General features: G+C 41.4%; 1 protein-coding gene across 1 annotated transcript in view; it reads right to left on the bottom strand.

Moving 5' to 3' along the window:
- Nucleotides 1-26,787, bottom strand: part of smim7 (small integral membrane protein 7) — a 303,536-nt gene that overhangs the window by 2,746 nt on the left and 274,003 nt on the right. The window lies entirely within an intron of this gene.

Here is a 26,787-nt window from a genome sequence, read left to right as displayed (position 1 = left end):
CTGATGGTACCGGGGGAACAGGCGACGTGGGTGGCGCAGTGGGAGCTCGCATAAGTTGGAATTGCTGGGTGAGCTCGGACACCTGCGCCACAAGAGCTTGAATAGCCCGACCCGACTCGTTCATGTTCCTCTCCTGGGAATCCATCCGTGAGATACTGGACTTGATGAAATCCTCCAGGGATGAGGCGGTTTCGCTTGCTGCTTCCATATCGGGTCAGATCGTTCTGTCACAATCAAAAGGCGGAAGCAAAGATGCAAGTAACACTTTGTTTATTTGAGGACAGACGACAGTTCAGAGATACGGGTGGGCTGGTGGCGCAGGGACTAGATGGTCAGGATGCGTGAAGTGGTGCGGTGAAGAGACGATGGTGAGACAAACGTAGAACTCGAATCCAGACCAAGAACAGGAACACAAGGCAGGAACTGGACGCAGGAACTGGACACCGGAACACCAACACGAACCACATGAAACAACGATCTGACAAAGATGAGAGAATGACGGTGAGTATAAATAGTGTGGTGATGATCAACTGCAGCTGGTGATGTGATGATGAGCAGCTGGAGCGGATCAAGTGATGTCATACAGACACACCCCTCACACACGTGCATTCATACAACAACATAAACACGAGACTAGAAGGAAACAGAGAAAACGTCTACCGTGACATTAATAACATATAATCAAATTTCCAGGCATAATTTCCTCTACTAAATTGTATTCTTAAATGAAGAGAAACAGGGGCATGGTCTGATAATAATCTATTATGATATTGAGTTGAAACTACACATTGCAACAATCTTGAATCTATTAGGAAAAAGTCAATTCTTGAGTATGTTTTATGGACTGAGGAGTAGAATGAAAAGTCATGATCCGTGGGATGCAAAGCTCTCCAGGAATAGATTAGATTTAACTTTTGCATGTAATTGCTTAGTACACCAGCCGATTTATTTGTTGTGGTTCGGCGGGGATGCGTGTCTAACCTAGCATTTAACACGCAATTGTAATCACCTGCAATGATGACTCGTGAATGCATAAAGTCAGGTATGATTTTAAAGACATTTTCAAAAAATGAAGGGTCATCGAAGTTAGGACCATACACATTCACTAAAGTGATGGATAATGAATTTATCTCCCCCCACACAAATAAGTACCTGCCATTCCTATCCCTAATTGTTTGCTTATGTATAAAGGGGACCGATTTCTTAATGAAAATTGCTACTCCTCTAGTTTTAGTAAAGAAATTTGACTGGTAGACCTGAGACATCCATGGAGCCTTAATGCTAAACTTTGCTGTACTTTTGATATGCGTTTCTTGAAGAAAAACTATCTCCGCATCCAATTTCTTAAGATGCGCATAAACCTTTCCTCTTTTAACTGGACTATTAATTCCACACACATTCCAACTTAATAAATTCAGTGTCCCGCCAACGCGAGTTCTCACTCCGTTACTCAGTATATGAAATAAAACGTGTTTTGCCTGAACACCTTAAATAAAAACTGCATTAAACCTTCCAACTTAAAACATGTAACCGCATGAAATTGAACATTACGAACCTTGTAACTTAAAGCAGATTAGTCAGTAGTCAGACGCGTTGTCCATTGCGCCACTGGGCTACCAGTCAGGCACCCCTAAGTGCATTTGCCTCGCCCAGGGGTTTCAGTTTCCTCCCATTCCTGTGCTGGCATAATAGACACTATAAACTGGTCGCAAAGTAAGGTCCTTATGACAGTACCCATGCAATGCATCTGAAAAGACGCATGGTATTGTATGGTAACCGTTATCCCACTGACAAAGCAGCCTATTGTTGGACTGTCAATTTAAAATATTATTCAACTAATCTAATAATAATAATAATAATAACAAAAACAAAAACTATGCACGCGACTTGTTGGTGTCCGACTGTGCAGAGGCCTGTCATGACATCTACTTAATCTCATGCCATTAACAGGCCAACGTCAGGAAGGGGTATGATGAGGAGCCTGCTATAAAAAGTTTTGAGATGGAGGCGTCACATGTTGGGGATCTTGGTTGCTTTATTTTCATGGCAAGTTGTGGTGTTGTTAGGATATTCCTAGAGAGCCTGTGACAGTTTCTCAGTGGAAGAACTGTGATCCAGGGTCAGAGACGTCTCCTCTCCTGGAGGAAAATTCAAGCCTTAGTGGTCTTGCTTGAGCAGTTGCTGCAAAATCTGGTATTTTGATAAATCCAATAAAACAATACGGAGTACCTTCCAGAGTCAGCAGCCATCTGTACTTCAATAGACACTTTGAGTAGAGCAGTCTCAGTAGAATGCATCTTTCTTAAACCAGACTGATACTTATCCAAGAGTTCATTGTTACTTAGAAAAGCTGTCAGCTGCTCAGCTACTACCTTCTCCATGACTTTTGAGAGAAAGGGCAGTTTTGATGACTCTGACCTTCAACCAGATGGAACAGGATAAATATTATGAATTTTCAATCCAATCTGACTTCTGACCTGTAATGCTGCCTGAATCATAATCATACACTGGTCGTTCATTGGCCAGAGGAGAACTGGCCTCCCGACTGAGCCTGGTTTCTCCCAGAAATGCAACAAGAGGCTCAGGGCGATTTGTAATGAGATCGGCCCGTAATGCTGAGTGTCTTCCAGACACTCAGCATTATGTATTTCTTGGGTCAGGTACATATTTTATTCTTTATTTCTGAGCATTTGATGTTATTGTATTGATTATCTTTGAACGGATTATGAAATTGGCATGATACATTTACCTGTCATAATACATTGTTACGTTTGAATTTGTTCTGAATTACTCTGAAATTATTTACTTTAGTAGATTACGTTGTATCCATTGTTACCGCAAATATCAGTGAGATTAGTTCTATTTGGACTAGATCAAATCTATTTGGACTAGATTCCAGTTTTAAGTGGAGCATAAGGCACACCAACTGCGATTTTAGAGTTGCGGCTATTATTTGGCACTAATTCAAGTGTACTCGGTTGTAAAGGCTGAAAGGGAATTTCCGTTTAGGACAGAAAACTGCTGATCGACCAACCTAAATCAGAGGTGAGTCTTACCTCTGTTTAATGTAATGTTACTTTGGTCAAGTGTACGCGGGAAACCATGGCATGACCAAACCAAAGCTACTAACAGAGAAGTATATGTAACAGATTAGAAGTCTGTTAATTTTAAATAAATCTAAATTTAGATTCCCAGCCACACCAACACAGCGAGAAAGACACAAGAAATATATAAAAATAGTATTTTATTATTTTTAAAAGTTAAAGTTTCTAATAACCATATTAAAATAACATCTTCTAAAAAAAAACGCAGGGAGACAATAAAACCATGGATTGTCTAATGTTCTGTCCCAGGGTGAAACAATACTCAAGTCCAGTCCAGCCTGGAGTCAGCTCTTTTCCCCCTGTCGCCGGCAAAGAATATCTTGCGTCAGCGGGGCTTCGAATAGCCTATTCCAATCCACAAATCCAGAACCAGGAATTCCGCGGTACCGCTCCGCTTCTGTCAGTGGAGAAATCGTAAAATCAACGGACAGCCTGCACGTAACGTTAGCCGGCAACCTCAAAACAGTCTCGGGTGACTAGAGTGACAACTTTCCTTTCCTGTACTTCATGTGGGCTCATCAACAATACTGCCGTATCCGCTGCTCGGCCGTCGGCCGCTGGATCTGGCACCTTCACAGAAATGAACAACAACTAAACGACTCCTTTAGCTCGAATACCAAATTAACACACATCAGTGTGGGGGAAAAAAAGGACCACTTCCCTTTAGTCGAAGTTTTGTGAGCGTTGACACTGCAGAGTCCGAGAGTCGGCTCCACCAAGGCACCGGAGATACAGTCAGCAGCAACACCGAGAGAAAAGGAGATTCGCACGCCAGTTTACCACAGGACACGGCACGTCCATTCGCCCCGAGCGTTCCTCTCATCGGTAAGAGATCTAACCTCCTTTTATTGGGAGTGATCTGATCAGCTGGCAAATTAGATCGCTGATGTGAACGGGGTTCTACAGGTGTGTCAATTAGTGTTTGTTGTTGCAGTTTGTGAAAGAGGGAAACAGTACTATCAAATGTCCAGCAACATCACCACAAACAATATAAATTAATCCACAGCAAACCATAAGGAAAAACTCACAGCAAACAAATATAAAAGTTAAGGAAAACAATCACTATATCAATCAATAACAATTCCCAAAATAAAATAAGGTTAACCATCAATCACACTGCTCCACTTGCTTTATATTATGACCCTACAAAGGCAAAAGACCTTAACTCGCTAGAGTGTGGAACTGAGAAGAATTACTTTAAAGATTTTTAGTTGTCCCGCCAAATGAATTATAGGTAGGACACTGAAAATCTGGCAATTAGATGTTTAAGTAATGAAAATTCTACATGACAAAATTTTGAGCTCAAACTTGACTTTTGACCACTGTTTTAAAGTTACTGTACTCTGCCTTTGTATTGTCAGCAAAAAGTGAGAAGTCATGCCAAGGCAAAAGGCAGTAACTTCCATATTATCAATATTTGGTTGCTGATCACAATTAACAAAATCATTATAGTAACACCTGTATAAAATCTAGTGATCATGGCATTTATTTTGTATGATTTACAATTACATATAGCCTTCTACTTATTGTGCTTTGGTTGCATTCTGGTGGCCCTATTAATACATTAGACATGACAAAATACCTCCATAGTGTGAAAAGACTAAGAGTATCTTCAAGTGGTACCGAGTAGCATAAGACTTGCTAAACACGCGTTCAAAATGATCACGATAAAACAGATCCTCGCGCACATTCGACCCGGAGACTGGTTTAAATAGTGGTGGATCTGAAAGACGCATACTTTCACAGGCGTTTGTTTACCAAGATTCGTGTTCGAAGGTGTCACGCTCCGTTCACGAAAAGTAGCCTATGCAGTGCTTTACCCCTTAGGACTCAGTAGGGAGCACGTTCTGGACTACCTAGACGACTAATGCATTTATAGCACAACCTTCTGTGTTCTGTGTCTTTTCAGTATGCGTTGGTTTCAGCTGTCTGCCCTATTATTGTGCGTGCACTTCACTCGTCCCGCGGATTTATTCCGGATGCTGTGTTTTGTATGCATGCTTTTAACTGATGTTGTATGCACCAGCACTTCTTGCTTCATTATGTTGTATGCACCAATATACCCTTGTTGCTTCATTATTATCACTCCCTGTGATATATTAGTCCCGCGTCGGCTCGATCGTGTTCAGGGCGGAGCTGAAGGCGCCAGCGAATTTTTGGCACTCTGCCAGCTAGATGCATTATTGTTTCAATTAGGTCCGGTACCCAAACTGGGTGAGGCGGGGCTTTAGTTCTTTGTTGTATGTGTAACATATTTCTGTCAACTCTGCATATATCCTTCGCGATCGATATCGCACGTTTGTCGATGGAGCGGGTTAAGAGCATACTAAATGTTCTGACCGCATTAGTGCAGGACAAAGCTCTGAGGACATCAGAAGTTGCAGGGACGGATGGTAGCTATACAAAGTACACAGGCTACATCGTAATTTCAATTTTAATGGAGAGTAAAACAAAGGCAGAACACCGTATAATCTGATTGGTAGCATTATTGGTAACGCGGCTAAACAAAGGCAGAGTGCCGTAACTCAATATGAGCGTTCCAAAACAAAGCCAAAGAGCGGTAACTGGTGTTACGGTGTTCTGCCTTGGTTTCTCATGGGCTTTTGGAAGTTACGGTTAAGACAACCCATTATTTTCTCGAAAAAAAAACGGAATTGACTCAAGATACTTATTCACATGATAAAGGAGGTCTTGAATGTGCCAAAAAATATCAATAACTCATTTTCGACCAAAAACGAAGTTACGGTCTTTTGCCTTTGCAAGGCAGTATATTGGGTGGCTTATATCTGTAGTAGTGGTCGTGACCTCTGTCTAAAGAAAACGTTACTTTAATTCAAGTGTATACAACCGAGGGGGCTATACATAAATATCTTTGATTGTGTAAGCGTTAATGCGACTGTTTAGTGACCCGAAGTTGGCGAGTTTGTGATTGTGGGCCTGCATAATATATTAACAGCCGGTGCGAGGACCCTGTGCGACTTTGGAACCCGAATGATCGATTAAAGTAATCAAATGTATTGTTAAACTATTATATAAATGACCAATAACAAATTTGCATTACAACCTAAATTCGAGGATGTGATAAAATGGAGTCAGATAAAAGCTTAATTGGAATCAAATTACTTTGCTACGCGGAAAAGACAGTAATACGCATAAACATTCACCTGTTTATCGGAAACTGTAGTTGGACCGATTGGGCAGGTCTTACAAATCTGCAAGATCTGATTGCATTAATTGTGAAGCCTTTCCTTGATCCTTTACACTTTCATGATAGTGTGCAATTATCAACTTTGTTACATGATGATCTTTAAGAAGGATCAGTGGGTGCTTGAAAGGGGTGCATGGTGAGTGGCTTAATCTTCCTCCCAACTTTATCATACCATCCTTATCTATGAAGATGATGAAGTTTATTATAACCTGGAAGTTGTTTTCATTGACTCAGGACATCCATTTCTTTCTGATATACTTGTTTTTGCACTCTTTTTAGAATCAAGCATTTTGCATGTTCTTCAAAAAAGCCGGTGCATTAGTTTTATCCTTCTTAATCCGTCTCAGTCTAATGCTGTCAAAGCCATTGCACACCTTCTAAGATGAAAACTTAGACGAATGGTCTACAAGATCTTTACTTTATGTGGTTTCTGTCTGAAACGTCTGAACGTCATTGATCATTCTCAGATAAGAACACTGACCATAACCACAGGTACTTGCATCAGAGAAATTATGTATTTCTGTTTTTACAATCTTGGAGAAATCAGCAGACATAACATTCTGGTAATTCCGCTTTTCCAGATTGACAAAGTCATTCTGCCATCTCTCACACCGTGGGCTAAGTGCAAGGGAAAGTGGATCATCCCAGCCTGTACCCTGGCAATACATTTCTTGTAGGATCCTCTTACAATTGATAATATAGGGAGCTACAAAGCCCAAAGGATCGTATATGGAGGCAACAGTTGACAATATGCCACGACGTGTTGTATTTTGACGTTTTAGTGGGATATGGAATTTGAAGCTATCACTATGTAAGTTCCAATGAATTCCCATAGCTCTCTCTCGAGTGGCATGTCATTGAAGGTGTAATGGAATTTTCCATTTATTATTCTTATTTCAGTTATTCCTAATGATGGCCTCATCTGTTCTCTCACTTGCAGTGAGAGGGGGCTTTGTGTGATAATTTACTGTGGTTGGTTGTCAGTGGAGGTAAGGAAAAGCAGGTGGTCAAGGGGTCATCTTGAGTGCATTTGTACTTTATAGCCTAAAGGGTTAAGGGGGCATTTACCTCTCAGGGCCAGGGAGAAATAGAAAAGACAAAGTATATCTTCCTCCCTGAGGGGAGGGGAGAAATAAGGCCTTGGAGAACATGAGATATAAAAAACACAGACACTGCTTCTCTTTATCTCTCCTCACTGACTCACGAAAGTGTATTGGTGATGAAGATCTCTCTTGCAAGAGAATAAATACTTTATAAACTATCAATTTGGATTCAGAGTGTCTCTTACTCAGTGATGATGTTTGTTTGATTAAGAAAAAAGGCACAACAGTTTTGGTGTCAGATAGTGGGTTTCTTGGATGTGATTCTGGGACTGACGGACGGACGGAGGCTGATCACCTAGGAACTGACACAGTTCCAACCCTACCTCGAGAAAAACATTAAGAGACGAGGGACCGTTTCCGCTGTTAGGACCGGATCCGGCCACTGGAATCAAAAGAACTCAAAGTGGCACAGAACAACATCTCTGGGTAAGCTAATTAAATTCAGTTTAACTGGGGGGAAGAGTGATATTGAACCATATTGGCTGAGGGCTGTTTCTGTGGTACGTAATCTGAGATTAATTGAGATCTATATATAGATCGAGAGGTTTCAAACAGATACGAGAGAAAATTATCTGAGATTAATTGAGGTCTGTAACAGATCAAGAGATTTCAAACAGATAGGTAACCTGAAAATCAGTTGTTCCACCACGGAGCAAATTGTTTTTAGGTGCCTTCGGCTAATTAGGGGGAACCAGAAAAGATTTTTTTTGGTAAACCATAATTAGGAGGGCACTAATAGTGCAACCCGACCGATTTGGGTTAAAAGAAAAAATCGGGTCTGGTGGGGACGCCTACAGATAAAAAAAAAACGCGCGTTGAAGAGAAATCCACAGAGAACAGAAAAGCAGCCAGTATGGGGAAATCTCAGAGCAAGATTATGAAATATGATACACCGGTGTACTACCAAATGAGAAAACATTATGGTCAGAAATGTATGCTAGATATTGAGAAATTAATCAAGCATCATGATTTTCCCGAAGGGGGAACATTGAGCCGCACGAGGCTGAAAGTGGTGAGAGACTCAGTGGAAAAGAGTAGTGAGAAACAATCAGCTTGCTGCTGCAAGTGTGTTAAACATGTATGCAAAAAATGTGGAGACACAGTCGATTGCTGGCTTGAGGAAGCAGATAAAAGAGAAAGAAGGCAACTGCAAAAAGAATTAGCAGGAAGGAAAAATGAAAAGTGTGAAAGTCTGCCTGTATGTGTGTCTGCACCACCAGAACCGACTAACCCACAGTATGTTTGTGTTTCCCAACATGAAATTGCGGTGAGACCGGCACCGCCGGAGTACAAAACACACTTCCCAGGAGCCGGATTGATTGCACTGAAGTTCGACCCCGACCTTGACTGTTCTCCATCGAGACCGACCCAGCCGCGAGCACAAGCCGAACCACAACCCGAGGCACAAGCAGCAGCGAGAGAGACACAAGCACAAGCAGCGCGTGACGCAGCGCGTGAAGCGCAAGAAGAGCAAAATGACCGAGCAGCAAGAGCTGAAGCGCTGGCCGCGCGGGAAGAACAGGAGGCGAGAGAAGCCGCACGAGCAGAAGCGCAACAACAGCAAACAGCGCAGATGGCGTTGGCATTCCAGCAACTAGCAATGCAAACGGCGCAGGCAATGCAACAAGTGCAAGCAGAGGGACAAGCGTCCAGTCACATGACCCAGGGCGAAAAGGAAGAAATCACAGAGAACACGGACGAGCAACGCGGAGCCAAGCCGAAGAAAATCGTCACAAGATCACAGATCAGAGATGAAACAGCTAACATCACAGCTCCGATGGTTGAAGTGGCGGGGCCGGACGGATCAGTGATGGTCTACAGACCGTGGACGGTGACAGACATGAAAGAAGCAATGGCCCATTTGCCAAGCCCGGACGACGCAGGTGACAGATTTTCAAACGAACTAGTCACTTTCTGTCAAGAGTTCAGCCCCACCACACAAGAACTGAAGCGGCTGTTAGCCGTGAAACTGGGGGCCACGAGCTGGCACAAAGTGAGTAGCCACATGCCGACAACTGAACGACGAAGAGCGCACGGAGAGTGGATGAATGATGCCAACGAACTGTATCGAACAGCAGTGGACAAACTCGCCGAAGAAATAAAGAAGGCTTTCCCACCACGAGTGGACACAGCAAAAATCAACAGCTGTTGCCAGGTGAGAGAAGAGTCAGTTCGTGACTATTATGCAAGACTTTTTGAAACATTTCAGAAACACAGCGGCATGCCTGAGCCGAGAGAGAGAGGAGAGCAGCCAGGCACATGGGAGTGCCATTTGCAGGGCTGTTTCCTGAATGGACTGAGACCTGAAATCGGACAAGCGGTGAGAGCAAGTTACATCGTGTGGCAGAGCGGGCGACTAGCAACCACCCTAGCGCACGCTGTGCACGCCGAGGAACAGCTGCTGACAAAGAAGGACAAAGCCGCGAAAGTAAAGGTGGAGAGAGAGCTGCAGCTGGCTGCTGTACAGATCAAAGCTAGCACGAGTGCACCACCAGCGTGGCAGAACTGGGCCAACAAGAAGAAGAAAGTGTATCAGGGAAAGTGGAAATGTGGACTGTGCGAAAGCAACGAACATGAATTTTTTAGATGCACGAAGTGCAGAGTGTGCAAGGGCGATGGACACTGGGCAAAGGATTGTCCGGAGGCACTAAGGGCGGATTGACTACAGAGGAACGGAGAACAGGAGAGGGGAGGGCGAGCGACAGGCATTTAACCGACTGCGAGAAAGGGAAGTGAAAATTTTTTAACACACACACAACACGCACACATACACTGATGCACATACTGCTTCTTGCAACGAAGAAAATGCTAGCAAACCTTTATGTGTGAGTGATGAAAATTTGAATAATGCTGTTTCTGCTGAATGTCTGAGAATGTACAAAGGTTCAGGATTTTTAAGACTACCGAGATATCCACTGTTAGTTGACGGTACAATGATAGAGTTTCTCGTGGATTCGGGAGCAGCCCGGTCCACAATAAGACCATATGACTTGCCATGCAAACCAAGATTGACGGATGTGGTGTTTGAAAGCACGTCAGCGTCAGGGCATGAAATTTCAGAAAATTTCACGGTGCCATTACAATGCGAGACGGAGGGGGGCAATGCATTGAAACATGCGTTTTTGTGCTCTGCAACCTGTCCGGCTCCATTGTTGGCAAGAGATCTAATGTGTGAATTAAATTTGAAACTCACTGCAGGCCCGATGGGTATCGTTATTGAGGAAGAACAGCAGATATGTTGTGCAAAATTTGAGCCACAATGGGCATACGAGTGGCAGATAAAAGATTTTGATTGGGCACAAATGATTTTGAAAATGGCAAAAGATCGAACAGTATCAGATAACACAGAAAATATGATGCCTGACAAATTGCATTGCACGTCACATGTTGTCTTTGAGCGTGAACCTCAGTTTGAGGAAGCGTGGTTTAACGAGACAGAAGATGAGAAAATGAAGTTTGATAAAATGTTCTGGAATGAGAATGTGTGTGCGCTTTCAGCTTGCCTGTCAGAAAAACAAATGCAGTTGTATTTGATAACAGGAATGTCGGCGCCTCACTTATCAGTAACCAAGGGCAAAGCGCAGCAGTGGGCAGATTTGGGCCCTTTTGTGAGACAGTGCATGACAGCCACAGATTGGGCTGAAAAGGGAGACGGGGTGCAGAAGAGTGACAGTGTAGGGGCATTCATGCTGCCATGTGATTTTGAGGTTGATGTACACAGAGCTGTGACTGCTATTGTTCAGAGTGTAATGGAGAAGCATGATCACGGAGCTATTTCTGCCACAGATATTCATCCTATCCTGGCAGAAATACCTTCAACATTGTGGGTGAAACACAAGTATGATGTTGGATTGATTAAAAATTGTGAACCAGTGGTAATCACCCCAAAGTCTGATTACAGGCCATGTCAACCGCAATATCCCCTGAAAAAGGAGGCATTGCGAGGGATCCGGCCAGTTTTTGAATCTCTCCTGAAGGAGAAAGTCATCATCCCGTGTCATGACTCTCCAGTACGAACACCCATTTTTCCAGTAAAAAAGGCAACAGCTGATCAGAATGACATGGTTCAGTGGCGTTTTGTGCAGGATTTGACTGCAGTTAATGCAGCTGTTATCGCGAGGGCCCCGCGGGTTCCAAACCCGTACACGATTTTGTCACAGATTCCGCAAGATGCAACATACTTCACTGTGGTTGATTTGGCCAACGCATTTTTTAGCGTACCAGTGGCAAAGGAAAGTCAGTTCTGGTTTGCGTTTGATTTTGACAACAAACCGTATAGTTTCACTCGTTTGTGTCAAGGTTTTTGCGATTCGCCCACCATTTTTAATGAGGCGCTCAAACGAAGCCTCGAACCGTTAATTTTGTCAAGCGGAACCACGCTGTTGCAGTATGTGGACGATCTGTTAATTTGTGCACGAGATGAGGCTGTGTGTGTGGCTGACAGTGTGTCTCTCCTGAAGCATTTGGAGAGGGAGGGGCACAAGGTCAGTCTGGCTAAGCTGCAGTTTGTGAAGCAGGAAATAACTTTTTTGGGTCACACGATCACACCAAACAGTAAAGCTCTCTCTGAAAAACGAGTTAAAGCGATCAAAGATGTGCCAAGACCGGTAACAAAGAAACAATTGTTATCCTTCTTGGGAATGTGTGCATATTGTCGAACGTTTATTCCAAATTATGCACTGCTGGAGAAGCCCTTGAGAGCCCTGACAGCAGGGAAAGGGCTGAGATCATGTGACAAGATTGATTGGCCAGCAGAAGCACAGGATGCTTTTGAAAAAATGAAAATGCAACTGGCTCAGGCTCCAACGTTGGGCCTTCCAGCAGTTGACAAACCATTCACACAGATGGTAGATGAAAAACACGGCTTTATGAGTTCAGTGCTCTTGCAAACCCATGGTGACAGACTAAGACCAGTAGCATATTTTTCAACGAAACTTGATGCAGTTGCAGCAGGTCTGCCACACTGCCTGAGGGCTGTGGCGGCTGCTGAGCTGGCTGTGCTGGCTTCAAGAGAATTTGTGGGGTATTCTGATTTGACTCTGATGGTCCCACACGCAGTTACCATGATTTTGCAAGAACAGAAAACATCACACTTATCTTCAGCCAGATGGTTGAGATATCATACGATTTTGCTTGATATGCCGAACATAACTGTGAAAAGATGCACAACTTTGAATCCTGCCACACTTCTGCCAACAGAAGATGATGGGGAGGGACACCACTGTTGTCTCTCTGCTTTGGAGCAGGTGTGCACTCCACGTCCAGACCTGTTGGACACACCTTTGGAGAATTGTGATAATGTCCTCTTTGTGGATGGATCGGCATCCAAAGATCCACAAACAGGCCTGAATAAGGTTGGTTTCGCGGTGACCACTGAATTTGAAGTTGTAAAATCTGGCAAATTGCCATCAACTTATTCGGCTCAGGCAGCTGAATTGGTTGCACTGACAGAAGCGTGTAAATTAATGGCAGACAAATGAAATGTGTGACGATTTACACAGACTCGCGTTATGCTTTCGGGATTACACATGATTTCGGAGCAATTTGGAAGCACAGGAATTTTTTGAAGTCGGATGGACATCCGATATTGAACGCCTCACTAGTGTCTAAGCTTTTGGAGGCCATTCTTTTGCCAGACAAGGTTGCAGTCTGTAAATGCGCAGCGCACTCTAACGATAAAAGCTTTATTTCCACAGGAAACGCGAGAGCCGACGCGGCAGCGAAGGCCGCGGCAGCGCAGGAGACAAAAGAAACGACTTGTGCTTTGGTATCTGTGCCTAACCCTGACATTTCTCTTTGTTTAGAAAGCATGCAGACTTTTTCCACAGGAGCAGAAAAACAGAAATGGAGGTCGTCTGGCTGCAGCCTCCAGGGGGGTGTATGGATGAGTGATGGCATTCCTTGTTTACCCAAACACTTCTTTCAGCATTACGCTAAGTTGACACATGGGTTAGACCACGTGTCCAAGGGAAGTATGGTAATGCAGATGAAAGATTTATGGTATACTAAGGGATTTACAGTCTTTGCTGAAATTTTTTGCAAAAGATGTGTCACTTGTAACACACACAATGTGGCAAGAGGGATAAAAACACCCTTAGCATCCCAACCAGCCCCAGCAGGTCCGTTTGAGTATCTGATGATGGACTTCATCGAATTAACCCCTTGTGGGAAACAGAAACACTGTCTGGTAATGATAGACATGTGGTCAAAATGGGTGGAGGCTTTCCCGACCTCACAACAAGATTCGGCAGCAGTGGCAAAGGCCCTGCTAAACGAAATTGTGCCAAGATGGGGGATACCAAGAAAAATCAGCTCTGACAATGGCAGACATTTTGTAAATGCTGCAATAAAGCAGGTGGGAGAGTTCTTGGGCATTGATATGAGAACACATTGCAGTTACGCTCCCTCATCAGCGGGGGTGGTAGAGATATCAAATCAAACAATCAAGAACAAATTGGCAAAATGTTGCGAAGAGACGGGTCTGTCTTGGGTTAAGGCCCTACCAATTGTACTCATGTACATGAGAATGAGGAAAAGAGTGAAAACAAACCTGAGCCCATTTGAAATTTTGTTCGGCAGGCCGCCATTTATGGGCATAGAAGGGGGTAAACAAAGGCTGCCATCCACGGATGTGTGTGAGAATGACATGTTGAATTACTGCAAAGAAATGTCTTGTCTGTTATCACAAATTTCTGTGCAGGTGAAAGCTGCCCAGGGGAAAGTTGCTGAGACGTTTCTGCACAAGTTCAGGCCGGGTGATTTCGTGGTGATTCGTGATCACAGGAGAAAGAGCTGGAAGGCGAAAAGGTGGCTTGGGCCTTTCCAGGTGCTTCTGGTGACGTACACGGCGGTGAAGGTCGCAGAGAGGGCCACGTGGGTTCACGCGAACCATTGCAGGAAGGTGCCGCCCATTGCGGAGGCGGAGCAATCGCAGGAGGAGGTTCAACGATCATAATCGTCAAGGTCCAGTTATTGACAAGCAAGAAAAGGTACTGTTATCTGCGCAAGAGCAAGGCCATGCAAAAGACATAACAAAGCCTGCAGAAACAGACCTTTGCATTGAAGCAGTAGGGAGGTCAGGCGGTATCCAGCTGGAAACCGTGTGGCCAACGGAACAGATAAGACTTTCTTGTTAGTGCTTTTATAAACTGAACTTTCTTAACACTTTCTGGTCATACAGCAGATCAGAGTAACCGAGAACATGGAGCGTACCAGACCCTGGCACCCATTCAGAGTGACAGGAATGTGTGGCCTGGTGAAGACCACATGCATAATGACTGTGTTGCCAATTTTGGTCATAGTAGTACTGATTCTGTTATGTATACCATGTATTATACAATGTGTGTCTAGCTTAGTGCAGAGACTGGTTAAAGTTGGAATGTCTGTTCAATTGGTGAAAATGACAGTCTATCCGAATGATGATGTTGATGAACAACAATATGATGACACAAGTAGCGGAAGTTACAGTGAAACGTGCTAATTGAGTGAAGAAAATGTGTTTCCTTTGTAACGAGATGGCGTGCAAGGACGAGGTTTGAATTGAGGGATTTTTATTACATTTTTATCTGTTTGTTTTTCTTCTATTTGTTTATTTTCTGAGAAAGATTAAGGGCAAAGGATTTAAAGAAAGTTACAAGCAGCGGTCATCCGTGTTACGAGATGGCGTACAAGGACAGGGTTCGAAACTGAGGGATTTTTTATTATACTTTTTCTGTTGGTTTCCTTATTGTGTTATAACTATTTACTCCTTACTGGTGTGACTGAGGGTCTGTTTACAGGAGCGCAGAAACAGTGATTTCTCGTTTAGCCCGGCCCAGTAAAAATGTTTACTTGCTTGCTAAAATATTACGGGGCCTTTCCCCCACAAAAACAGCCTTATGCTTCTTCATTCTAAACTTTTCTTCACAGGTTCAAGGAGAGTGATTTTATGTAGTGACTTGAATTTGCATTTATTATTACTATTATTACAATGTGTGATTAATCAGTTATCAGAGTATGATAAACAGAGAGGAGTTGTAATGGAATTTTCCATTTATTATTCTTATTTCAGTTATTCCTAATGATGGCCTCATCTGTTCTCTCACTTGCAGTGAGAGGGGGCTTTGTGTGATAATTTACTGTGGTTGGTTGTCAGTGGAGGTAAGGGAAAGCAGGTGGTCAAGGGGTCATCTTGAGTGCATTTGTACTTTATAGCCTAAAGGGTTAAGGGGGCATTTACCTCTCAGGGCCAGGGAGAAATAGAAAAGACAAAGTATATCTTCCTCCCTGAGGGGAGGGGAGAAATAAGGCCTTGGAGAACATGAGATATAAAAAACACAGACACTGCTTCTCTTTATCTCTCCTCACTGACTCACGAAAGTGTATTGGTGATGAAGATCTCTCTTGCAAGAGAATAAATACTTTATAAACTATCAATTTGGATTCAGAGTGTCTCTTACTCAGTGATGATGTTTGTTTGATAAAGAAAAAAGCCACAACAAAGGTAAGATCCTTTGTTTCCAGGTTTACAGCACGTTCCAATGCTGGTATGCTCTGCAGAACAGTGTTTTCATTTGATATAAACTTGTGAAGTCGAAGACCACCTTTTGCACACAATTCCCGTGCTTCTTTTGCCAGCTGAATGGCCTTTTCCACTGTCTCTCCACTTGGACTCCATCATCAACATAAAAGTCTCTTATGATGAACTGAGTGGCTAATGAGTGTGATTGACTATGCTAACTGGCTAGATATCTTAGGCCGTTTCTCAATATGCGTTCTTGTCTGTACTTGTGTTCTTTTGGATTTGTGAAACGTCATCAGTCGCTGCCCAAGTACTGTCCCAATACACAAGTTTGCATTTTGGCAGGAATGGTTAATCCCGGAAGTGTTCTTGACACGCCCATTTTACCGAGGATGCATCGGTTGGTAACTTGTGTGAACTTGATGGCAGAAATATCCTAGCATTCATTTTGGCATTCAAGGAAGGAGCGGGGAGCAGAAAGGTAGAACAACAGTAAGTCGTTTTTCATCACTAAATTCACTTCTGACAACATTTGATGCGAGAAATCTACTGTGTAAATTTCAAATATTGGCATTTTTACGAAAATTTATGGCGAATCGAAAATGTGCTCAAACGTTTTCGGAAGTGAGAATCTCCATAAGCGCCTGCGGGTGTAGCTAGCGAGCCAACCAGCCAGTCATGCTAAAAACTCGTTTTACCCCACAGTCAAGAGACCATAGCAGCAGAAGACAGCGGAGCAAAAATGGCAGAAGAAAGCCAGACCCACAACTGTAAGAAAGTTTTACTTTTCTTACCGCTGTTATTATATAATTGCATTCTAATTAATGTGATAAAAATTTTAGGTAACGCTTTAGATTACAGCCCGGAAAGTACTGTGTAATTAAGAGGAATTTACAGAGTAACTTTCGGTAATTATAGTGTACCTATAAAGTACTTGCATGTAAGTATAAGGGAACAATATGTAAAGTTTGGGGAATAAAGGGGTAACAACCAGGAGAATTAAAAAAATATTTATACTGTAAGTATAATAGAACTAAGGGGAACTTATTCTACTATTATGATACAACAATCTTACATTTGGGAGCAATTTAGCGAGAACATACACTGCGTACCTTTTTGTAATAATTGTGTACCAAGGCAATACATACTGTATAGGCTTTTTTAAAATCACAGGGTACATATCTATGCATTTATACTTTTTTTTTTTTTATCGCAAAAGTGCAGGGCCCGTATTCCTAAAGAATCTAAGAATCCTTTTAGAAAACTCTTAATTTAGCTTAAAAACTTTTACGTAGGAGTCTTAGCTTAAGAGTGATTCGGGACCGATCTGAGAGCAACTCTGAGTAAGGAAAAGACAAAAACTCTCATCTTAGTGAGGAGGCGGGGCTGACCCCGTTGCTATGTATGACACAATCTTTTGAAGACTGTGATTGGTTGGTTGTCCAAGAAGGAAAAAAAAGAGCCATTTTAAGTATAGAGTTTACTCACACACACACACACACACGCACATTATTTTTATGTATATAAATCCTTTTTTTTACCTTGCTGTTAATTTGATTGGCTTAGAATGATAAAAATTGTTCCACTCTTTCCAATTACACTGATTGCTGTCTATTTAAGTGGTGGTTTGAATGTTTGTTTTGAAAACATGGATTAAAAAACAAGAAAGACGAGAAAGCCTGACTGGTCAGAAGAACCGTGTTTACTGTTAGCTGAGTTAGTGGATGAACACTAGGCCGTCCTTAAAGGAAAATTCGGGCAGGGTGTCACAGCATGGAGCGAGAAGCGGACGTGGGAGTTATAGCGCACATTATTAACGGTTCATTCCCCTGCTTGTGCGCACCAGGGAAGCCTGCTATATTCATAAATACAGTTTTTTGAGCCTGCAAGGTGGGAATGTCCAGTGGAAACTAAATGAACTGCGACACAATAAGAGGTTCTGAAAGTGCTGTAATGTTTGTGTGATCACTGCTTACAGAAGGTTGTCACAGACCCAAATCACTATTGCTTTATTGCATTTTCCCATTTGCCAAATATCTTAATGTAGTGATCATTTCTGGCGTTATGGCATTCCTGCGCTGTGTCGGAGATATTAGCGTGTCTCTAATAAGATCAGTCACAAACATGATCACTGCACAATCTCATCTATAGCGTCTTATTAACTCACTGTCGTCATCTATTGTCTGCATCACATTTCTTCTCCCTCTTCATCGTTCTGTCATTTTCTCCTCTGCTAAAGTAACTCTTAAGCCTCTTAAAAGTCCTCATCCATACTCCTAACAATTTTGACCTTAAGACCTCTTTTAAGGGTTAAGATGCTTTCTGAATTACTTTTTTCTTTACTAGGATTTTTTCTTTAATTTTAAGAGTAAACGCCCACATTTCTAAGAATTTTCTTAGAATTTTGTCACTAGGAGCTACTTTTTACATTAAGATTCTTTAGGAATACGGGCCCAGATGTTTAAGTTTGGGCTAACATGTTTCAAGGCAAGAAAAGCTAAGACTATTGCCATTTTTTTATATACTGGGAAATATATCTTGTTTCATGTGGTTACAGGGTAAGTGGTGCTTGTATAATAAATAAAGGTTTCCGAGTCAGTGATATAAGATTGTGTGTATGCATTTTTATTGTACTTACCCTGTAACTACATGGAACAAGAGGGTAACAAGCACCACTACATGAAACAAGTATATCTTTCCCCAATATTTAAGCAAAAGTTGCAATAGTTTTCGTTTTCAGTGCACTTTTGTTAAAAAGATTACATTTTAAAAATTACAGGGTACACATCTATTATATCTATTTATAAAGCCTATACAGTATGTACTGGTTCACCATTATTTCAAAAAGGTACGCAGTGTATGTTCTTGCTAAATTGATCACAAATGTAAGATTGTTATATCATAATAGTAGAATAAGTACCCCTTAGTTCTATAATACTCACAATATTAATAACTTTTTTATTCTCCTGGTTGTTACCCCTTTATTCCCCAAACTTAAAATATTGTTCCCTTATACTTATATTGTAAGTAGGCTACGTTATAGGTACACTATAATTACCGAAGGTTACACTGTAAAATCGCTTTAATTACCCAGTACTTTCCGGGCTGTAATCTAAAGCGTTACCAAATTTTAATTTAAACCAAGGGACATCTGAGGAAACCGCAGCATTAATTGCATGGCGAGAGGCCAACGAGGCTCTCTTCACTGGTCGGAGGAATTCCTCCAAAAATGGATGGGAGTGAGTAACGTTAGGCTTTTTGTGTGTTTGTACTACAGACTTAAATAAAAAGGTTTGTACGCAAGGGCTAGTTAGTCGATTGGTGTGTTTGGTTGTGTCTGCCAGCCTGTCAGAAGAGTTTTATGCACCAAAATAAAATAAAAAAAACATAAAGCTAAGAAAGCAAATATAAAACTAAAAATCAAAGAAGTAGTGTAAGTTACATTTTAGTTGAATAGTGTTGAATAGATGTGATTTAAAGTGGGCTTTAGTGTGGTATGAAACACTGCAAAATACTAGTGACAAGCAAAATAAATAGTACAGGTGACATTTATGATCTGGTTATGATATGAATGCAGAAAGTTATATGGAGGCAGTATTGCACTTAAGTGTATGATAGTACATGCATGTAGGGAGTAGAGGAGTGACAGTAATACAAATAATAATTATTGTTAGTAGTAATATTAGTAATTGTGTTTAAGTTGTCCGTTTTTTTTTCAGAGTATTTGTAAACAAGTCTGGCCTGGCTATCACAGCAAAACAAGCTAAGAAAAAATGGAATAACCTCAAGGAAAAATACAAGGTAACCTACCATTTTTATCTCTTTTTCAGTAATGTAGTGGGACTAATTTAAGCAAGATTTACCAAGTGAATATGCAATTATTAAGTGGAGTACACGTATTATACAGATGCACAGGGCAAGGACATACGTTATCAAACACCTTTTAGGAAATTGTAAACTAAACAACATATCCCAACTTGTTTTTTCTGTGTGGAAATTAATATTATATGTTTGGCATCATTATTTTAACTTCCATCATTATTGCAAGACATCTTAAAATAACTGTTGTATAATTTGATGTGAAGGGAATTTATACAGGATAGCATTACAACAAACATTTGTGAAGCCATTTAAACTGTGGAAACTTTTTGGGACTACAAATATGTTCAATAACAGTTTTCACCGTTTTCATTTATACATTATTTTTTAGGAACTTAGGGATCCTCCAACAGGGAAAGGGGTGGAGGCGGGTGGAGTGACTGCTGCTACCTGGCAGTGGTACAGTCAGATGGATGCTGCACTCCAAGTCAAGTCAAGTCAAGTCACCTTTATTTATATAGCGCTTTTTACAATACAGATTGTATCAAAGCGCTTCACAGTGATAACATGAAAACAATATAACAAAGTTTGTTTCTAAAAGAAATTGCGTCAACGTCCACCTTAAGTAAGGCAGATCAATAATATTATTGAATATTAAATGTCCCCAACTAAGCAAGCCAAAAGCCAAGGCAACAGTGGCAAGGAACCAAAACTCCATCAGGTGACAGAATGGAGAAAAAAACCTTGGGAGAAACCAGACTCAGTCGGGGGGCCAGTTCTCCTCTGGCCAACGAAGGAACAGTGCATGATTCGGGCAGCATTACAAGTCAGATTGGATCGGAACATTTAGAGTGTTTTTTGGAAGTCCAAGTATGCACGCCGGTCTTAAGACGAGTTGTTGAGGATCAGTGCCGTCCACCATAGAGAGTCCATATCGCCCGTGTTGAGTCGTCACTTCATAGGCTTTGTGATTGGAGCATCTGAAGTCTCCGTGAGAGGCTGGATACAAACTGGAGCTGACGAACGCCATTTTCTCGGGACTCGCGTCCCGAGATAACAGCAGAAAAGCAAAGGGAAAATAATTAGCGTAGCTGCTGTTCATAATGATGATTTCCATAACACAGGCGTAAATGACAAAACATGAAGACAGTGACTCTTGCGTCCCAAAATCACCCCCCTCCGTCCCCACTCAACTCAGCCCAGCTTACTGACCTCTACGTCCCTCCTGCTGCTGAGACCTAACCACAATCTCACAATCTCTCCGCAACCCAACCATACGCGCCAACCCGTTGACTAAGGCTGTCGAGCCCCACTGGTGCGTGAATAGGCAGTTTCAGTGGACAACGGTTCCGTATGGCATACTACCTACCGCAACACAATATCTGCCCAACCACCCGTCATTCACGCAATATACACAGGAACGTAATGACTGCAAATACTATGCAACCTATACAGATAACCTACAGTCTCTTCAAGTTTTATAGTATTAAATGCATTTGATCTGATTCAGCAGTATTATAAAAGGTAAGCATTATGTAAATGCTTGGCTAAAGAGATGCGTCTTTAATCTAGTTTTAAACTGGGACAGCGAGTCAGAGCCTCGAACAATATCAGGAAGGCTATTCCAGAGTTTAGGAGCTAAATGTGAGAACGCCCTCCCTCCTTTAGTGGACTTAGATATCCTAGGAATGACTAGAAGCCTCGAATTTAGTGATCTTAAAGAACGCGATGGATTGTAGGGCGATAGAAGGTCCATTAAATACACAGGAGCTAAACCATTTAGGGCTTTATAGGTCAGTAATAGTACTTTGTAATTGATACGGAACTTGATAGGTAACCAGTGTAGAGATGATAAAATTGGTGTTATATGATCATATTTTCTTGACCTAGTAAGAACTCTAGCGGCTGCATTTTGCACTAACTGTAGCTTGTTTATTGAGGATGCAGGACAACCGGCTAATAAAGCATTACAGTAATCTAGTCTCGAGGTCATGAATGCATGAACTAACTTTTCTGCATCGGAAACAATTTAGCAATGTTTCTAAGATGGAAAAAGGCTGTTCTTGTAACATATGAAATATGATTTTCGAAAGACAAGTTGTGGTCTAGTATAACTCCCAGGTCTTTTACCGTAGAGGATAAAGTAACAGGACATCCTTCTATATTAAAGTTGTATTGTAAGTGGTTTTGTGGATAGTTTTTTGGACCAACAAGTAATACCTCCGTTTTATCTGGATTTAGTAGCAGGAAATTATGCGTCATCCAGCATTTTATATCTTTAAGACACTCTGTCAATTTTGATGAGTTAGTGTTTTCATCTGGCCGTGATGAAATATATAATTGAGTGTCATCAGCATAACAGTGGAAATTAATTCCATGTTTTCTTATAATATTACCAAGTGGCAGCATATATATTGAGAATAGCAGAGGGCCTAACACCGATCCTTGCGGCACTCCATAGTCTACTGACGTTATCTTCGATTTTTCCCCATTTAAACAAACAAAATGGTAACGGTCTGATAAATACGATCTGAACCAGCTTAATGCCTGTCCCTGAACACCAGTGTAGATTTGTAGTCGATCCAAGAGTATTTTATGATCGATAGTGTCAAACGCAGCACTAAGATCGAGTAGAACTAATATTGAGATACAGCCTTGGTCAGAAGCTAAAAGTAAATCATTTGTAATTTTAACTAGCGCAGTTTCTGTGCTATGATGCGGTCTGAATCCTGACTGAAATTTTTCATATATCTCATTTTCTTGCATGAAAGAGCACAATTGAGCGGACACAGTCTTTTCTAGTATTTTAGACATAAATGGAAGATTTGAAATCGGTCTGTAATTTGCTAAGTTATTTGGTTTTAATTGCGGTTTCTTAATGAGAGGTTTTATTACTGCCAGCTTGAATATTTTTGGAACATGACCTAAAGATAAAGACGAGTTAATAATATTAAGAAGAGGCTCTTCCACTACAGGTAACACTTCTTTCAGAAATTTAGTTGGTATTGGATCTAATAAACATGTTGTTGGTTTAGATGCAATGATAAGTTTATTTAGCTCTTCCTGTCCTATAGTTGTAAAGCGGTGTAGTTGTTCTTGAGGGGCTGAATCATAAGACACCATAGAGGATTGTACATTTACAATTGTGTTTCGGATGCTTTCTATTTTCTCATTGAAGTAGTTCATAAAATCATTACAGCTATACTGTAACGGAATGATTTGCTCGGGTGATGTCTGTTTATTTGTTAGTCTAGCCACGGTGTTAAATAAAAACCTTGGATTATTTTGGTTATTTTCTATTAGTTTGCGGAGATGCTCAGCCCTGGCTGCTTTTAGAGCTTTTTTATAACGTGACATACTGTCTTTCCACGCGATTCTAAAGACCTCTAAATTAGTTTCTTTCCATTTACGCTCTAGGTTACGAGTTTCTCTCTTGATAGCATGCGTAGCACTGTTGTACCATGGTGCTTTAGTTTTCTCTCTAACCTTTTTTGATCTAATTGGTGCAACAATATCTAATGTACTAGAGAAAATGGTGCTCAAACTGCTAGTCATTTCCTCTAGTTCATCTGTTTGTTTGGGTTCTCTGAGCAGCTGAGATAGATCAGGTAAGCTATTTGAGAATCTATCTATAGTGGTCGGAAGGATTGTTCTGCCTGGTCTATAACGTGGCGCAACATGACAAATTTCAGCAGTGCGTATTATACAAGTTACCATGTAATGATCGGTGAGATCGTCACTTTGCGGTATAATATCTATATCGGTTAGATTGGTTCCATATGATATAATTAAATCTAGTGTATGATTTAGACGATGAGTGGGACCACTGACATTCTGCTTGACCCCAAAGGAGTTTAATAAATCTGTAAACGCAGTCCCTAACGCATCGTTTGTGTTATCTACGTGTATGTTAAAATAGGGGCTCCAGGGGCAGCACTCAATAAGTCCGCCCCTGGTAGTGTCAGCAAACCTGACTGCCACTACAGGTGGCGTGGTCACCTCCATGTCCTCTGCCCCTCCCAAAGAATGGGCCAACCCGCCACCAAGGAAGAGGGCCAGGGTCAGTGAGGCACTCCTGGATTTTATGAAGGAGCAGGCAGAGAGGGAAGAGGAGAGAGAGCAGGAGGCAGTGGCGAGGGAAGAGGCGAGGGAAAGAGTAGACTCTGACAGGGCAGATGGATACTTGACTCTCTTTGAGAAACTTGTAAATAAATTGTAAATAGGCTATATTATTTGAAATGTTCTTGTTAATTAATTATTATATTGATTTTCTTCTATAAATATTTTTGAAATTGAGTTTCAGTCTGGAAGGTATAAACATAATAAATATAAGAAACAAACATAATAATAAAAAACATAATAAATATAATAAACAAACATAATAATAAACATGATAAATAAACATTTGTACTACATCAAGTAGTAATATGCAGGAAATATATATTTTGACTTAAGGTGAGAAAGCAAATCTTACAACGGCAGTCAGAATCGTGCCTTCTTTTTGACATTATTTGTAGACAGCCATCAAATTTGGTATGTTTCTTTTCAACTAAAATAGTTGGTGATGGAGTTCCGGTGGCGCGCGCTGCAAGATGGCTGCACAGCACTAGGCTCCTGATTAAAACCTCCTAATTGAAGCTTGTTTTTCACGCTGAGGAAGAATCTCTTATTTTGTCACAACGGTATAAGTTTTATTTCCAGTATGGCAACTAGTAAGAAATCGAGTTCACCGCAGAAATCGGCAACGGGCTGCAAACGACTCAAAACGCTCGAGGACGACGTAGCCTCAATTGTTAGCCATGCAATCGAAGCACAACAGGAGGCCATGCGTGAAATGGTTTCCCACATGTTGACAGAGGCAATACAATCGGCCCTTAATCCATTCAAGGACTTTATCAATGAAAACAGCGCTGCTCTTCATTCGATGAAAGAGGAAATGGATTCCTTGAGTAAAAATGTGGCGTTGATCACAACCAAAGTGGATAATCTTCAAGGCAGTTTACGCAACACTAAAAAAGATGCGAACCTCTGCCTATCTCAGCTTGAACAGATGCAACGGAAATGCAATGACCTAGAAGATCGGTCACGTCGCAACAATGCCGGTCGGCTTTCTACAGAAAATGCTACCTAAATGGATCCCCGACCTTTCGGCGCGCTCTAGTCGGATCGAAATCGATAGAGCTCACAGAGTGTATTCGAGTTCCAACTCACCAAAACCACGATTGTTGATATTCCGGCTCCTTCGCTATCCTGACAGGCAAGCCATCCTTTAAGGAGCCCGGAAAGCAAAACCCACTTTGCCCGGAGGAGCGCGCCTGGAATTCTACGCGGACTACAGTCACGAGACAGCACAAAAGAGTAGGGCTGTTTTCGACTAAGGATTTTCATAGTCGAATCTGATTCGTTAGATTTTGCCGTAGTCGACTGATAGTCTAACCTTTTTTTTTTTCTGCTTTTTCGACCGTAAGATTCAAGCTACACCAGAAAGGCGCAGAAACTTTCCTAATCTACCCAGCATCTCTGAGAGTCTCCCACAAGGGTCAGAAATACTCGTTTGAATCTCCGGAGAGCGCTGAAAAATATCTCAAAGGTCTTGATGTTAACGCATCAGTATCCACTGCTCGTAGATCCTTAAACTTCCCGCCACCGAAGGGAAATGGAGGAGGCAGCCGGTGACATCGTTTGAGTTTTGCTGAACAACCTATACAATACTTGGACTAATTCTCTGTCAGCGTATTTATGGATTTTAGTTCACCAAAGTGAAATGGTAAATTATTTTTATTTTCATATAATTGCATTTTGTCAAACATTTTTCAGTTTTCAAAATTAAATTTTCAAATGGTACAGGTTGAAGACAGTTAATTTTGTTTGTCTACTCAGAAAAGACGACTAGGTTACAGTTCTTAGACTTCAGTTAAATCTAGTTGCCTTAAATCTAGTTATGAGAATAGTGCATGTTTGACTTTGAAATATATTTCTTTAATTTAAATCTCCTCAACTGTTAAATCCATAGGGGGCTAAGAAGGTTAATAGTGTTCAGACATTGCCTCGCGACCGCCACAGACGTTTGCTAAAAGGGGAAGGTGGGAGAGGGAGGGGACGCTTAGGCGCTTAAAGCACTCGGGATCTTTTTTGTTTGTGTTTTTGCATATTGCAATGGGAACTTTAATGGTACACTCAATAACTTGCTCTAACCATTACATGCTAATCTGTGTGTGTACGGTTACTACAGACTATGGTTAAAATAAGCATGCTGTCTTTTAACGTCAGGGGGTTAAACTCTCCTATTAAACGTACACGGGTGTTAGATCTTTTACACAGGAAAAAGGTTGATGTAGCGTTTCTTCAGGAAACCCACCTGACCGCCATGGCTGCTAAAAGACTGCAAAATAGGCGTTATATCCCCATAGTATCATCTAGCTGTAAATCTAAGAAGAAGGGAGTGACAATTTTATTTAAACGTAATTCTAACTTTATTATTGAACACACAGGTTCCGATGAGAATGGTAGAATTGCATATTGCTGTACGTTAATAGAAGGAAAGAGGGTGGCATTTGTGAATATTTATGCTCCGAACTCTTATGACGCCTCCTTCTTTCCAAATGTCTCCGAAACCATACTATCTCTCCAAGGCTATTCAATCATCATTGGATCTGATATGAATGCCGTGCTCGACACCGTTTTGGATCGTTAATCCTTCAGTTTCAGTAGCACAAACTCAGTCTTCTACAGCGCTGAGATTGCTCATTAAAGATATAGATGGATGTGATGCTTGGCGACTACATAATCCAACAGCCAAGGAATACACCTATTTCTCCCCAAGTCATAAATCATTTTCAAGAATTGATTATATTTTACTTTCATCTTCGTTACTTTCAGGGCTAATCAATATTGAATTTCTACCACCAAGTATTTCAGATCATAATGCTGTACTAGCACATCTTCAGATTAATACATCTTGTAAACCATCCCGATGGAGATTTAATACTTTTTTACTGCAAAATGAAGACTTTCTTTCTCAACTAAGAGCAGGACTGATTGAATTTATCAATA

The sequence above is a fragment of the Rhinichthys klamathensis genome, unplaced genomic scaffold (assembly GCF_029890125.1).
Source record: "Rhinichthys klamathensis goyatoka isolate OS25496 unplaced genomic scaffold, OSU_Roscu_1.1 h1tg000249l_1, whole genome shotgun sequence".
NCBI classification, from domain to species: Eukaryota; Metazoa; Chordata; class Actinopteri; order Cypriniformes; family Leuciscidae; genus Rhinichthys; species Rhinichthys klamathensis.
This window is presented reverse-complemented; position numbering and strand designations above follow the sequence as displayed.